At 41.0% G+C, this 15,260-nt stretch overlaps 1 protein-coding gene across 1 annotated transcript in view; it reads right to left on the bottom strand.

Moving 5' to 3' along the window:
- The window catches only part of LOC136863786 (cell adhesion molecule Dscam2), a 1,545,364-nt gene that overhangs the window by 1,011,739 nt on the left and 518,365 nt on the right, over positions 1-15,260 (bottom strand). The window lies entirely within an intron of this gene.

The raw sequence follows: 15,260 nt of genomic DNA, 5'->3' as shown, positions 1-15,260 counted from the left end.
ACACATATTAATTTAAAAATGACCTATCAGTAAATTTATCCATGGACCTGGCAAAGGAAGAACTACTATGCACTCTTCCGCGCTAAACACTAAGGACCATTCTGCAAATATGCGATTTATTGCGCCATGATATCTGTGGCTTATTTCTAAAGGGGCCAATGTCAAAAAACCTGTTTTTGAGCTATGAGCATTTGGAGTTTTGCTTAGAGTTTTCCAATTATTTTTTCAACAACTAACTTTAAATAACTTTATACTTTCTTTGTGGAAGTCACCTTATTAAACGCTAATCTCTTCTATCGCATTCTTTAAAAATGGCCAGGTCTCTAATCTTTATTGATAATCTAACATTATTGGCAAGGGCTTATTTCATTAAACGTTAACTGTTTGTTTAGTACTTAACAGAGACATTGGTCCTTTTAACATGTTGCAAGCCAGGATGAAACGCGTTTGTATCAGTTAATATCTCAATTTCGATTTTAAAAAATGACTTTGGCCCTCTTAGAACCAAGCCACAGAAATAACTCAGATACCCGTAATACGATCGAATTAATAGGTTATGCCAGGTGTTCTGTAACGTATTTAAATGAACACTGTAAACCATTACTGAAGACTTTGACACGGATATTAACTTTCGAGGGGGAACAGCATAGTTAAGTACTAAACCTCTATAAAGCATCAGGTATGTTGAGTTCGTGGCTGAAGCGGTTAAGGGGGCTGAAGCACAAGGTGTGTTTGAATATCGTCAGTGTAGTGGTTTCGAACGGCAGCGGTGCTCATTTTAGCGGAGATACAACAATAACAATCAATATTTTTTTTGCTAATCGTTTTAAGGGGTGCGTTCTTATTTGGCGTCTTTACTCTAAGGATAGGTGGGGGAAGGATTGGGAAGGAAATCGGCCTTGGTATTTTATTAAGGTACCGTACTGGCATTTGCCTGGTGGTGAAAATGGGAAAACCGATGAAAACAATTTTCAGGGCGGCCAGCATGGGATTCAAATACACAACCTCCCGAGTCCAACTTACACAAATAATACTCCACAATGATCAGGTCACAACACAGCGCTTATTAATTTCCTCGCGATGTATTCCTATGAAGAGTAGGTTGAATTGTTGCTAATTTATGGAGAAAGTAGGGTTGAATTAATATGTATGCCACGTATTCCGTAATTGTAAAGAGCTAAATGAACACTGTAAGGTATTATTGAAGACTTTGACACGGAAATTAAATGTCGATGCTGAGTAATAATTCTTTAGCATCCTTAAAGTCCTTCGTAGTCTTTGTGGTCAAGACGGTTTAGGTCCGTTGACACAATGTGTTTGAATACAGGTAATGCAGTGATAGGATTCCAACCTCCTGCATGGTTTATTATTTTTGACCGACAGATCTTGCCCCGTGCACACTTACCAGGTAACATCACAGTACGTGTTCATTCACTCACGATGTATTCCGGTGACGAGTACGTTGATATGTTACCCATGTATGGGGAAACAGGCAGAACGCAGTCAAGTCGCAACATCTCTATCACGAGCGTTTTTCCTGGCAGAAAACTATCGACTACCAATACGTTCCAAAACCTTGAACGAAGGTAAGGTAAGGGTTGTTCTGCCCGAAGGCAGGTCCGAACCTCCGCAGAGGTGTTCCTGAGCCGGAGTTTACTTGCGGTAGGGTGGCCAGTTCCTTTCCGCTCCTCCATTCGCTTACCCCCACCAACAGCGCGTGGCAACCCATCCAACTCCTGACCACGCCCAATGTTGCTTAACTTCGGAGATCTCACGAGATCCGGTGTTTCAACATGGCTACGGCCGTTGGCCCTTGAACGAAGATTGCGGTTAATTGGGACACTTGGAAGGGTGCCTTCCGTTAGAGATGCTCCTAAAACGTCTGGTCTATATGAAGAGGCTGTTTTGTATGCTGACTAGAACAACCCTCATATTAGTACATGGACATTTACACAACAGACAAACATTAGCCGGTCATTATTTATGTGTATTCTGCATAACAATAAATCTCACCCATACCATCTGCAGTTACACCAGCAGCTCCACGGACGTGATTTCGATGCTAGAGTAACATTTTGTCAATGGGCATTACGCAGTGTGACAAATAATGCAGCCTTTTTGCCAAGAGTCCTGTTTTCACGCGAATCACGATTTCACAACAATAGCGTCGTGAATGTACGATATGGACTATTGGAACACGGAGAATCCCCATTGGGTAAGACAGGGACCATTTCAAGTTCAGTTGAGAGTAAATATCAGGTGTGAGATCTTGGTTGACTACCCCATCGGACCATATTCCTCTAAGGACATCTAATGGGAGAACGCTACCTTCATTTTATTCAGGATAAACTCCCACAGTTGCTGGAGAACGTTGTGCTGCGCGAGCTATTACGTACGTGGTTTGAACAGGACGGGGCCCAACTCACAGAACAGTAGTCGTCCAGAACCACCTTCATAATGTATATACAAATAAATAAGTAATAACAATTCTATTGTTTCTACGTCCCACTAACTACTTTTGACTGTTTTCAGAGACGCCGAGGTGCCGGAAGTTTGTCCCAAAGGAGTTCTGTTACGTTGCAGTAAATCTACCAACACGAGGCTGACATATTTGATCACTTTCAAATATAACTTGAATGAACCAGGATCGAACCTGCCAAGCTGCGGTGAGAACGCCAGCGCCTCAACCGTCTTACCCACTCAGCTCAATAAATTGGTAGGAAGGAGAGGACCCGTTCACTGGCCCTCCAGATGACCCGATATAAGGCCACTTGCTTTCTTCCTATTGGAGCTAGTGCATGCACAGTAGCCTGAACATCCTGGTCACCTTCAGAAACTGATCACTAAAGCCCGGATTTTCATGCGGTAATAGGTTAGATTGCAAACTAATTTGGTTAGTACGAAATATCGGCCACCTGCTCTTCCATAATATAGAAAGAGTAACATAAATTATAGGGGTTTTGATTGGCCATACCCCTAATGTTTATGCAACCCCATAGCATAAGCGTTGTGAATGTAGACAATAATTGCTTCTCGCTTCAGTAAGTTTGCATTCTAACCTATTAACGCATAAAATTCCGGGCTCTACTGATCACAGCGTCATTCCAGGCTGTTACACCTGACATGTTACAACGTGCAAGAATGCCTTTAAAACGTCGTGCTGAAATCTGCATAAACTAAGGTGGTCAACATTTCGAACATTTGATACACTGAAGGTGCAGGGTACTCATACTTCCTACCTAGAGACCATCATGTCGTAGTCCAACCTGGCTACGTAACATCGGATACAAGCGGCCCCTTTCAGGACCAAATAAAAATTCACTCTTTCGAACAGAATGATACGTGGTCATATTAGTTACTGTAAATGGTGGTAACAGTGAACCGAACCTATTACTAGACAGCTTGGCTCATGCAACAGCCGTGATGCGCGATGTAGCCACCTTTTCTACCGCGAGCCGTAGGGCATAGCTAGCCCGTTGTAGTCCTTATGAAGACTTCCTGTCCAAACGTACGATAGTGTTATTCGCAGCTGTGATCGTTTTACACAGTCATTATAGTCTAAGGAATAGAAATAACACCTCCGCTAATGGTTTCTGCCATTTTTGTCAGCTTTATATAAACGGTATAGTTGTACTAAGGCTACAAAGAAGCAGGTACTAATGTTTTTCGGATGACTATGATATACGCGTTAGCTGGGTTAACTACCTCCGAAAAAATAAGGGGCTGATGAATCACCCGGTATATGGCACACCTCCATTTATGGATAATTCTCACAAATTGGTCATATTGTTTTATTATATGGCACATTTTCAGTTGCGGACATTTTTGTATAGGCATTTCTGTACACTGAACTTTGTGCTGTGGCCCAATTGACCTGAAATGCTTGAAAGTAATGCGAAGCTCTGTTTTGAACAAATTGAGCTACTGAACATAGCAAAGCAGAAGCCTGCTGAATTACTTTCCACTGCTGAAAAAATGGAAATCAAGTTGGATATGGTACTACAGGTAAACACTAGAGTAAGGATCACTATCGCTAAAATATTGTCCCACTTCTTCGATCGATGTTGAACTATCGTTCTTATTCTTTTGGCTTATAAAATGATTCTGATAAACATATGCTATAACTTCTCCGTAGAAAACCTAGGAAGAAGTGTTTGTCATCTACCGTGAGGTGATCTATGGAAATATTGATGAATAAAAGCACGGTCAAGAAAAATGTATTAAATATGAATATGGAAACATTGAAAAGGATAAATTTGTGTTTGGATCTTTTGAAATTTATTTAAACCATCGTGGTACTTTGTTATATTAGTGTAATTCTTCAGCATCCTATTTTAAGTTTTATATAACATAAATAGAGCCGTTTAAGAAGTTATTATATGCAACTAAAATTCCAGTTTTTAGAGCTGAAAATTGCACTGACTAATTTTCCTACAGTACGAGCTCCACGAATAACTGTTCAGTATCTTGACCTTCGGAACTCGAGGTTTCGGGAACGATTCCCGTCGTGGTCGTGAGATTTTGATTATAAACGCTAAAAGGTCCCTTGACTCGGAAACTGGATCTTTGTCCCGCAGCTCTGCAATTCATAGAACACTATTCTCCACGTTAGCATCACGTAGTTCTCTATACACGGCTGACGTCATCCACTTGCATCTGCATTACAAGGGCTGCATCCGGATGCAATAGCCACATCAAACTATTATCATCGGATACTTAGCATGCGGATGTTTATCTACACATGCTAATGAAGGAGTCCTCTTCATTGCTTTCACAATGAGTTTAATAACAATATTCACTATCATTTGCACCAAGATCTGCCACTTTATTAACATAACAAAGCTACCGCAAAAATGTTATTGGCAAAGAGTGTATTAGATAAATATTATGTTAAATGGTGCGACTGGAAATATACATTAAGAAAGACCATAGCATGGGACGAGGTAAACAAAGCGTAACTCTGTTTCTTACATGCAAGGAGATGTACAACAGTAGAATTAGAAGAAATTAAACATGAAATGAATACCCATTCATATCGTAATCATGTCTTTCACAGTTTTCGTTGATTGAAATATTCATTCATACGATTGAAGTTTGTGCATTCCTTATCACTACCTAATGTAACGAGGAATAATGACGATGAATACTCGCAGATTATTATTCATGATGTTACTACATTTAATCACGTTTGTAAACTAACACTGGTCGAAAATATTGAGCTACCGAGTGAATGGCTGTACGGATTTGGTCACGTAACTGTCAGTTTCCATTCGGAATGTAGTGGGTTCGAATTCAACTGTCGGCAGCTCTGAAGATGGTTTTCCATGATTCGCCATTTAACCACCAGGCTGTACCTTAATCAATACACGGTCAATTCCCTCCCCTTCCTACCCTTTTCCAATCCCATCGTCGCCATGATTTGTGTCGTTGTCGGTGCGATGTAACGCAAATTGCAATTTAAAAATATAACAAATCAGCTGCTCCTATTCTATCACTCAGTACGCTATTACATCGAACTCATAAACATTTTGCTGTATCACTCCCTCTACCACTAGAAAACGTTCATACATTTAACGTGTGTTTCTATTTGAATAAAGACAAATACGCAAGAAAGTGACTCAACGACTCTTCCCTTAAACACACCTATCTGCTCCGAAGAATGTATCGTCATCACCGATCATTTTAAAAATGCCGAACCAATTTAGGCGCAAGAATTAGGTTAATTTATTTGACTTTTTAATTGTACTATCAACCTTAACAGTAACATCTTCAAACGAACAGCTGATTTCAGAAGACGGGAGAAATTCACCTACTTTATAAAAGTACCCAGTGCATTGAGTTCAAGGACCAAGTTGTGAATAAAACAGTGCGAAGAGTGAGATGGCCGTCCAAATAGTGTTACGCCGCTGTGAGCTTGCATTCGGGAGATAGTGGGTTCGATCAGTCTAACCTAGTCAGCGTTCGGGGACGGACGCATTGTGTGGAGGTGCCAGGAGAGTCAGCGTGGAATGTGAACGGTGTGTGGTATAGTAATTCGAGTGGGAAGAGGAAGATGATTGGAGTGGAGCAATATCGTGCAGCTCTTGGGAGATGGCAGAGGAAAGAGGGAAAGGAGATAGCTAGAAATAAAGGAGGTATAATGGATGCAAGAATGATGGACGAGATGATATTAGCGGCAGCGGTGATATTGGTACTACTAACTATAGGAGGTGTAGAGGTAAACCCTGGCCCGACTTCTAGTGGCAACATGAACTGGGAAGACGTGGAGGTCATAAAAAAGTGGTGAAAGAAGTGGTGGAAGAAGTATGCCCGTTTGAGCAGATTAAGAATATGATGAAGGAGCAAATGAAGGAATTTGAGCATATACGACGGTGGATACAGGGAAAAACAGACGAGATAATGAGCAAAGTGGAATCCAACGAGAGAGAGATTATAACACTCAAGACAAGAATAAGGGAGATGGAAGGAGAGGTGGTGAAGCTGCGATCGGAAATTGAAGACTGTAACCGAGAACGGAGGAAGAAACACCTATTTATATATGGAGTACCGGAAGATAAAGCAGAAGATAAAGTACTGACAACATACAAAGTAGTGGAGATTATCCAGAAAATGATGAGAATTAACTTTAGCGAAGTTGACATTGATGATGTGGAAAGGATAGGCAAAAAAAGGGGTGACAGACCGATAAAACTGAAGCTGTTTTCCACCTTGATGGCGGAAGCAGTGTTAAAAGGTGCAGACAACATACGCAGCACAAAAATTTGGATCAAAGAAGACATTGGCAGAGAAGGGGTAAAGAACATTAACACACTGAAGAAACATTTGGCCAGGGCTAAATTACAAGGGTTGAGAGCTTATATTAAGGGTCAAAAATTAGTTTTGACTAACGGTATATGGACCAGAGTGTGGACTGCGAAGAAATTACGAGAGATGGAAAATGACAGCAAAGACGAAATGGTAGTGGAGAAAAGTGTGGAAGTAAGACAGACCAGAGACAGTAAAGTGGGCGAAGACGGACATGGAGGTAAAGAAAGAACCAAGGACAATAAAGCACCGGATCCAAGCTCGCAGCAAGAAAGAAAGAAAGAAAGGGATGGATGCGATAGCTAAAGTATTCGAAGTAGCGAACAGGGAGGTATTAGCAGAGATGAGGAGGGAAATAAGGGAGACCAGGGCAATATTGAAGGAGTCCAGAACGGAGGCCAGTGGGAAAGAAGAAAGAAGAAAACAGGGAGCGATTGTGGGAGTAGAAACGCAGGATGTAACAAGAGCACGCAAACGAAGCGAAAATACGACTGGGAGTCAGGAAGAAGAAGCAAGAGGTGCCCTAGTGAAAGGGAGAAGTTTGAGCCTAAGAGAGATATGGGGCAAAAAGAATAGAGAAGACGAAGGCATAGTGACCAGAAGTAAAAAAAGGTAATCTGTAGTTGGAAGTAAATTGCTGCGTTCTGGAGAATAGTGGAGTGTGTGCATGTTATACATAGCCATGACAAGAGCGGTTTAATGACAAGTGGGTCTGAAGAGGCATGATACCAGATGGTGAAGTGTGTAGTGAATGAGGAAGAGAGTGTGTGTAACTAGGACAGGTGCTAAGGAGAAAGTGAATATATGGAGATGGTTGGAATATGAGCTGGGGCTCTAGTAGCCTAGGGATATGTGAGTTAATATGGTTTCATCTTAGTTGACGAATTGCTTGGGCTTTAAAGGAAACTAATATAGTGAAATACTAGATGCTGAAGTGTGATTACCAGTAGAGAATCTTAAGGTGTAGTAAATGGCACTCAGGCATTACAGTGGAGGTAACACGTAGTCAGGTGTGCAACATAAGTAGAATATAAGAAAGGTCAGTGTTCAAGAGAGAATGCGCTGAATGAGATACCGGCCGGAAGCGATATACTCTGTGGCCTAAGTGCTGATTCAGCCCGACACAGCATTGTACTCTGCCCAGTTATATGTTGCCAGTTTTAGTTTCCCATTACTAGTATTGCCATATTGTCAAATAGATGGAATTACCTTATAGCAGTAGTTATATTAGTTTTCGTTTTATCCCTTTTTATCAATAGCAATATTGAGATCGTTGATATCTGAAAAGACATCAGTGAAGCATTGACATTTGATTATTATTATTTTCAATACTATCAGTTTTCGTTTTATCCCTGTTCTTAACAGCAATATTGAGATTTTTTGAGGTTTGGTTTATATATGAAAAGACAACAGTGATTTATTGACAATTGATTATTATCATTTCCAGTAACTTTTTTTTTGGTGTTAGTTATTTTTACTATACGAGCTTTATGATATGTGTACAGCAACTTAAGCAGACTAGGCTAGGCATTATTATTTTTCTTCCGTAAAGGATCAATAAGGCTTCATTGCTGTAGATCTGGTAGAAATATAAAGATTACGATTACGATTAGTGGGTTCGATGCACATTGTCGGAAGCCCTGAATATGATTTTCCGTGTTTTCCCTTTATCACTCCATGCAAATGCAGGGGCTGTATCTCAATGAAGGCCACGGCCGATTCCTTCCAACTCCTAGTCCTTTCTTACTCTATATGCTGCCATAAGACCTACCGGTATCTGTGTCGGTGAGATGTAAAACAAATTGTGTGTATATAGAAATCTGCAAGATTATTCACTTCGTTGTTTTTGTCTGAGTCGTCAGTCCATAGACTGACCTGATGCAGCTCTCCATGCCACCATATCTTGTGTTAACCTTTTCATTTCTACGTAACTATTGCATCCTACATCTGCTCTAATCTGCTTGTCATATTCATATCTTCGTCTACCCCTACCGTTCATACCGCCTACACTTCCTTCAAAAACCAACTGAACAAGTCCTGGGTGTATTAAGATGTGTCCTATCATTCTATCTCTTCTTCTCGTCAAATTTAGCCAAATCGATCTCCTCTCACCAATTCGATTCAGAGTCTCTTCATTCGTGATTCGATCGACCCATATCACCTTCAGCATTCTTCTGTAACACCACATTTCAAGAGCTTCTCTTCTCCTTTCTGAGCGAGGTATCGTCCATGTTTCACATCCATACAATGCCACGCTCCGGATGAAAGTCATCAGAAACATGTTTCTAATTCCTATTCCAATTTTTGAAGTGAGCAAATTTATTTTCTTAAGAAAGCTCTTCGTTGCTTGTGCTAGTCTGCATTTTACGTCCTCCTTAATTCTGCCATCGTTAGTTATTTTACTACCCAAGTAACCATATTCATCTACTTCCTTTGAGGCTTTTGTTTTCTAATCTAATAATTCCTGCGTCACCTGACCTCGTTCGACTACACTCGATTACTTCTGTTTTGGTCTTATATATCTTCATCTTGTACTCCTTACCCAGGACTCTGTCTGGGACATTCAGCAATTTCTCAAAATCTTCTGCAATCGAAGATAAAATAACATTATCACCGGCAAATCTCAGAGTTTGATTTCCCCTCCTTAGACTGTAATTCCCTTTCCACATTTCTGTTTGACTTCCTTTACTGCCTGTTCCATACACACATTGAAAAGGACGGGGACAAACTGCAGCCTTGCCTCACTCGTTTCCGAAGTGCTGCATCTTTTACAAAGCCCTCGATTCTTATCACTGCAGACTGATTTTTGTACAGATTGTAGTTAATTCTTCGTTCTCGGTACCTGATCCCAATCACCTTCAGAATCACAAATAGCTTGGTCCAGTCAACATTATGGAATGCCTTTTCTAGATCTACGAACGCCACGTACGTGGCCTTGTTCTTCTTAATTATATCCTATAAGATCAGACGTAAAGTCAGGATTAATTCACATGTTCTACATCTCTTTTGAAGCCAATTAATCTTCTCCCAACTCAGCATCAACTTGTCTTTCCATTCTTCCGTAAATAACACGTGTTAAAATTGTGCAGGCATGAGATACTAAACTAATGTTGCGGTGGTTTTTCACACTTGTCTGCACAGGATTTGGTGAGAATAGGTATAACAACATTCTGCGGAAAATCGGATGACACTTCTCCTGTCTCATGCATCTTGCACACTAGGTAAGGGTTATACTGCCCGAAGGCAGGTCCGAACCTCCGCAGAGGTGTTCCTGAGCCGGAGTTCACGTGCGGTAGGGTGGCCAGTTCCTTTCCGCTCCTCCATTCCCTTACCCCCCACCAACAGCGCGTGGCAACCCATCCAACTCCTGACCACGCCCAATATTGCTTAACTTCGGAGATCTCACGGGATCCGGTGTTTCAACACGGCTACGGCCGTTGGCTCTTGCACACTAAATGGAATAATCTCGTCATGCTGGTTTCTCCTAAAGCAGTCAGTAATTCAGAGGGAATGCCATACATTCCAGGTGCGTTGCTCCTATATAGGTCTCTCAAAGCTCTGACGAATTCTGACCTCAAAATTGGGTCACCAATTTCATCAGCATCAACAGCCTCTTCTTGTTCCAGATCCATATCATGTACATCTTTACCTTGATACAACTGTTGGATATGTTCCTGCAATATCTCTGCCTTGTCTTCTTTCCCTAGAAGTGGTTTTCCATCTGAGCTCTTAATATTCGTACACCTAGTTTTCCTTTCTACAAATGATTCCTTGATTTTCCTGTATGCAGCATCTACCTCTCCTAGGACCGTACAACCTTCATCGTCCTTGCACTTCTCCTTCAGCCATTCTTCTTTAGATATCTTGCACATTCCACCCACTTCATTATTTAATTAACAGTATTCTTTTCTGCCCTCTTCATTCCTTGCATTCTTGTCATTTCTTCGTTTATCAATCGTCAATCCACTGATCCTTAGTTGATTTTTTCTTCCTTTCTAACTTTTCTTCAGCAGCCCTACTGACCTCATTTTTCATGACTGTCCATTATACCTCTCTTGGGTTTCTTTCAGCCTTTTCATTTAGTCCTTGTGCAACATCTTCCTTGCAACAACCCCTCATTCTCGTTTCTTCCACTTCTCTAGATCCCATCTCCTTGAATTCCTTCCTTTCTTCACTTTCTTCAAATCCAGATGGTACTTCATGACCAACAAGTTGTGGTCAGAGATAACATCTGCTCCTGGGAACGTTTTGCAATCCAACTCTTGGTTTCTGAATCTCTGCCTAATTTGATACCTTCCAGCCTCATCCAAGTATACAGCCGTCATTTGTGGTGGTGATCAGTGCAGAATTCAACCAGCCGAATTTCTCTTTCATTCCTTTGTCCCAGTCCCAATTATTCTACTGTATTACCTTCTATTCCTTTGCCTACCACTACATTCCAGTCTCCCATCACAATTAGATTCTCATCACCTTGTACATATTTCATTAAATCTTCCATCTCCCCATATATTCTTTCGATTCCTTCATTATCCGCTGGACTAGTAGGCATGTAGACCTGCACTGTTATGGCAGGCATTGGTTTGGTGTCTACCTTGACAACAATAATTCTCTCACTATGCTGGTCATAGTAGCTTACCCGCAGCCCTATTTTCTTTTTCATTATTAAACCAACTCGTGCATTTCCCTGTTTGCTTTTGTGTTAATAATTCTGTAGTCGCCTGTCCAAAAATCATGTTCTTCCTGCCAACCTACTTCACTTATACCAACTGCATCTAACTTTAGTCTATCCATCTCCCTTTTCAGATTCTCTAACATACCACAACGATTCGAACTTCTAACATTCCACGCTCCGACTCGCAGAATGTCATTAACCATCTTCCTGATGATTGCCCCCTCTCGTGTAGTCCCCACCCGGAGATCCGAATGGGGGGCTATTTAACCTCCGGAATATTTTTCCCGGGAGGAAGCCATCATCAGTACATCATTCATACAGAGCGAGCTGCATGTCCTCGGGAGCTAGTCACGTCTCTAGTTTCCCATTACATTCAGCCGTGTAGCAGTATAAACACAGCTAAGCCATACTGAGTATTATTAGAAGGCAATATCAGTCAATAATTTAGACTGCCGCCATTGTAAGTTCCGAAAGGCTGCTACTTCCCTTCTTTCACTACAAATTAAAACCTTTGACTAGCGAGATTCTCGCTCCTCTTTTGTGAGTTAAATCTTACGAATTTGTAGTTAAACCTTATCTAGTCAAGAAGTTTATCTGTGTCTAATCAAATGTGTTAACTTTTCTAACTGTTACATTTCAGATTGTTTATTGTACTGGATTGTATTAATGCATCACTTGGCAAGCGATTACCGTTGCCACCCCCAGTCTCATATTCTGAAATAGATAATCCCATCCTCGGAGTTTATCAAAGTTTTCTCAACCTGCACAAACTAAGTGCCGCCTTTAACTACAAGAATGACAAATCTAGGGCCAAAATAAACATCTATATTTTATGTGACTGCGTCTGGGTGGACTGGATGACCCTAGACGTTGGCCGGCTGCCAGGCTACCTGCTGATATTTGAGGTGGTGTGGGGAGGTGTGGGGACAGATAAGCCGGATAGTTGGTTCTATTGTATCAGTCCTATATGGAATATCTATTTTAGGGTTATTTAAAATAATATATATACTCCTTACAGGGAAGGCATTCACGTGTTACGGTACTCACTGTATTATTTCCAGGATATTTTTTTCTTCTACGTGAGGAATAAATTCAAAGGAAGAAGAAATGAGCCAGTTTGTAATTGAAATTAATTGACAGTAATCTAACAGGCGTTCATCGTTTTATAGAGACATCTTTTGATATAAATGAGAACGGCAACTATAGAAACAGCTGCACTGAATTTGATCTCGAAACTCGTTCTCCGACCGAGTTCGAGACTCCAACATGAATCTCCAGAATCTAGTGATGCAAAAAATCTGTTTCCGTGTAAGTCATCGATTTCTAGCTATAGCCTATTCGTAGTCCAGAAAGGTAACCTAAAGAACCCAATATGAGCCACACTTACAAGGAAAACGCTATGAAGTTCTGGATAAAATTAATTTGGCAAGAACCGGCGGTCATTTACAAACGTCCGAAGACACTTTTGCTTGGTTACATCGGAAAGTCCAGTATACATGTGGAAGAAACAGGTGGAAAATCAGTTGGGAAATCGATCTGGAAGAAAAAATCATATATGAGAAGCTTTATTCTCGCTTTCAGGAGAATAGAAAAACAAAAAGGAATTTCAGTAATGAAGTGGAACAGGGACTCCCGCCTATAAAGGGTGATTTCGGTCCATCTCGTGCATGGATAAACCGATTCGAGGAAAACACAGAATTCAGAGCAGCAATATTACTAAATTTGTTTCACGATCTCGGGCATATGATGGTGCAGAAATTGACAAAGTAGCAGTGGAAATGATGAAGACAGCCAAAGTAAAATGTATTAAGTATCCCTCTCCTCAATTTACAACACGGACCAGAGTGTATTTGAGAAGGAGGTGAGGTCCAAACAGATCCTTTCGTTTGTTGTTAAAAGACACATTCACACTGTAGAGCAATCTGTTAGTGCACTAACTCGCTTATATACCATAATTCCCTCCATTTTGTGTTGTTGGAGCCTGCAGGAAGATTCGGCTCAATAGTTTTGAAGACGATGTTTGTAGCTGATAATATTATTATCGCAAATGGGAAAATTGAAAAGGGAGAGTTAAGACAGTATTCAAGTGGCAGTTGTGATTTGATTCTTGAATTCTTGGCCACACATACTTATGCAGCTTGTTTTCAGGACATTCCACCAAGAAAACTCATCGAGTTACTTCAAATTCCTCCAAGAACCGCAGGAAAAATCCAACCCCTGGATATACTCTTCTTTATATCGCAGATTGTCACAGCTTATAATGTCTCATCAAGTTATTAATGTTCAACTTAACCATACGGACACTATTCTTAAATTACAGTCTTTCATGCAATTTCACTTCTCATCTCCTAGATTCCAAGACGTGATGAAATATTCCTGGTTTGTTGGGAAGCACGTAACGGAGCGACCTGCCGAGTTTGTAGTGCCCGTTAAAGAGGTCTATTGTTTGTTTGTTTGTTTGTTTGTTTGTTTGTTTGTTTGTTTGTTTGTTTGTTTGTTTGTTTGTTTGTTTGTCCAACCCTTGTCTCGTTTCTCTACGGGGTAGGGTATGAGGTGAGATGAATCTGTCGTGGCGGGTTTTTATGACCGAATACCCTTCCTGACTTCAACCTCATCACAGAAGTTAATGAGATTAAATAATTGACGTGATATGTGACAGTAAGAAGGGAGAGCTGCCGGCACATAGCCTACTCCTGTCGAATGGCACCAGGGGGTCTTCTCGAGGCTTAAGCTCTCCATCCGACTCCATATGAGCACTGCAGAAAGGTTTGGAATTTAATTCGGGCTTTGGGCACGCAATCTAGTGATTAAAAATTGTATACCACCACCACCTCTACCCTGCCGGCCAACATTCTGATGGTGAAATTTTTTTCGAACAACGGGACTCGAACCGACTAACCACGGTGTCAGACCGTTTAGACTTCACGCCTTAATGATCATGGCCACCAGGCGAACTAAATAGGCCTACCGCTTGGAAAAGAATAATAAAATATCCGAGAAACCGTGTGACACTGCCATGCTTATTCGTTATGCGAGGTGTGTAACCGCGCTGCATTGCTTGTGTGACATCAAGAATTCCATCTTCGATTTTGGGATATTCCAGTAGAAAAGAGGATTTCATTTTTCATGTGGTCTTTTTACACACGGAATCAACCATTAAATGGGAGGTGCGTTTCGGCACGATCATTTTCTTCCCTCGTGAGTAGTTTTGCCACGCCGCCGCGGAGAAAGATGTTGAGTGAAACGGTGTACTTTCAAACCAGGAAGATAAAACCTAACGTACTACAATTGTAAAGAAGTTAAGAAGAAAGAGGGTTTCATTCTGCTCACAATAAAGTAAATGCTCGGACAAAACAGGCTGTAGATAAGAGAGAAGGGACTATCCGAAATATTGTCCGAGGGGGTGAAAAGGCTGAAAAGAATAGAACAAAAGTTCAAAGCCCGGGAATGTAACGACCATATCCCAAGAAGATCGCGCTTGATGAATTTTTAAGTCCGTGATCCGCAGATCATTCTTGGAATTTAATGAAAAGAAAAAAAAAAGAAATTCCAACCGTCTAGAAATAACTTAACGCAGTGAAGGGGAAAGTTAATATCACCGGAATGAAAGAGAAACAGGAATAGGAAATAAATATTTCTTAAATTTGCTTCTGAATTACGAGCCCGAAGACTCCATAAACCATCTCGTATGTTATTCCGTTCCCACGTTGCACCAACCATGAAGGAGTGGGTGTACAGTTTGGTGGGGTGTGTAGAGATGGTCAGGACGTTCCTGTTCTTAAAG

Source organism: Anabrus simplex, chromosome 2, assembly GCF_040414725.1.
Source record: "Anabrus simplex isolate iqAnaSimp1 chromosome 2, ASM4041472v1, whole genome shotgun sequence".
Classification (NCBI taxonomy): Eukaryota; Metazoa; Arthropoda; class Insecta; order Orthoptera; family Tettigoniidae; genus Anabrus; species Anabrus simplex.
The sequence above is the reverse complement of the archived record's forward strand: the minus strand, read 5'-3'. Positions and strand labels throughout refer to the sequence as shown.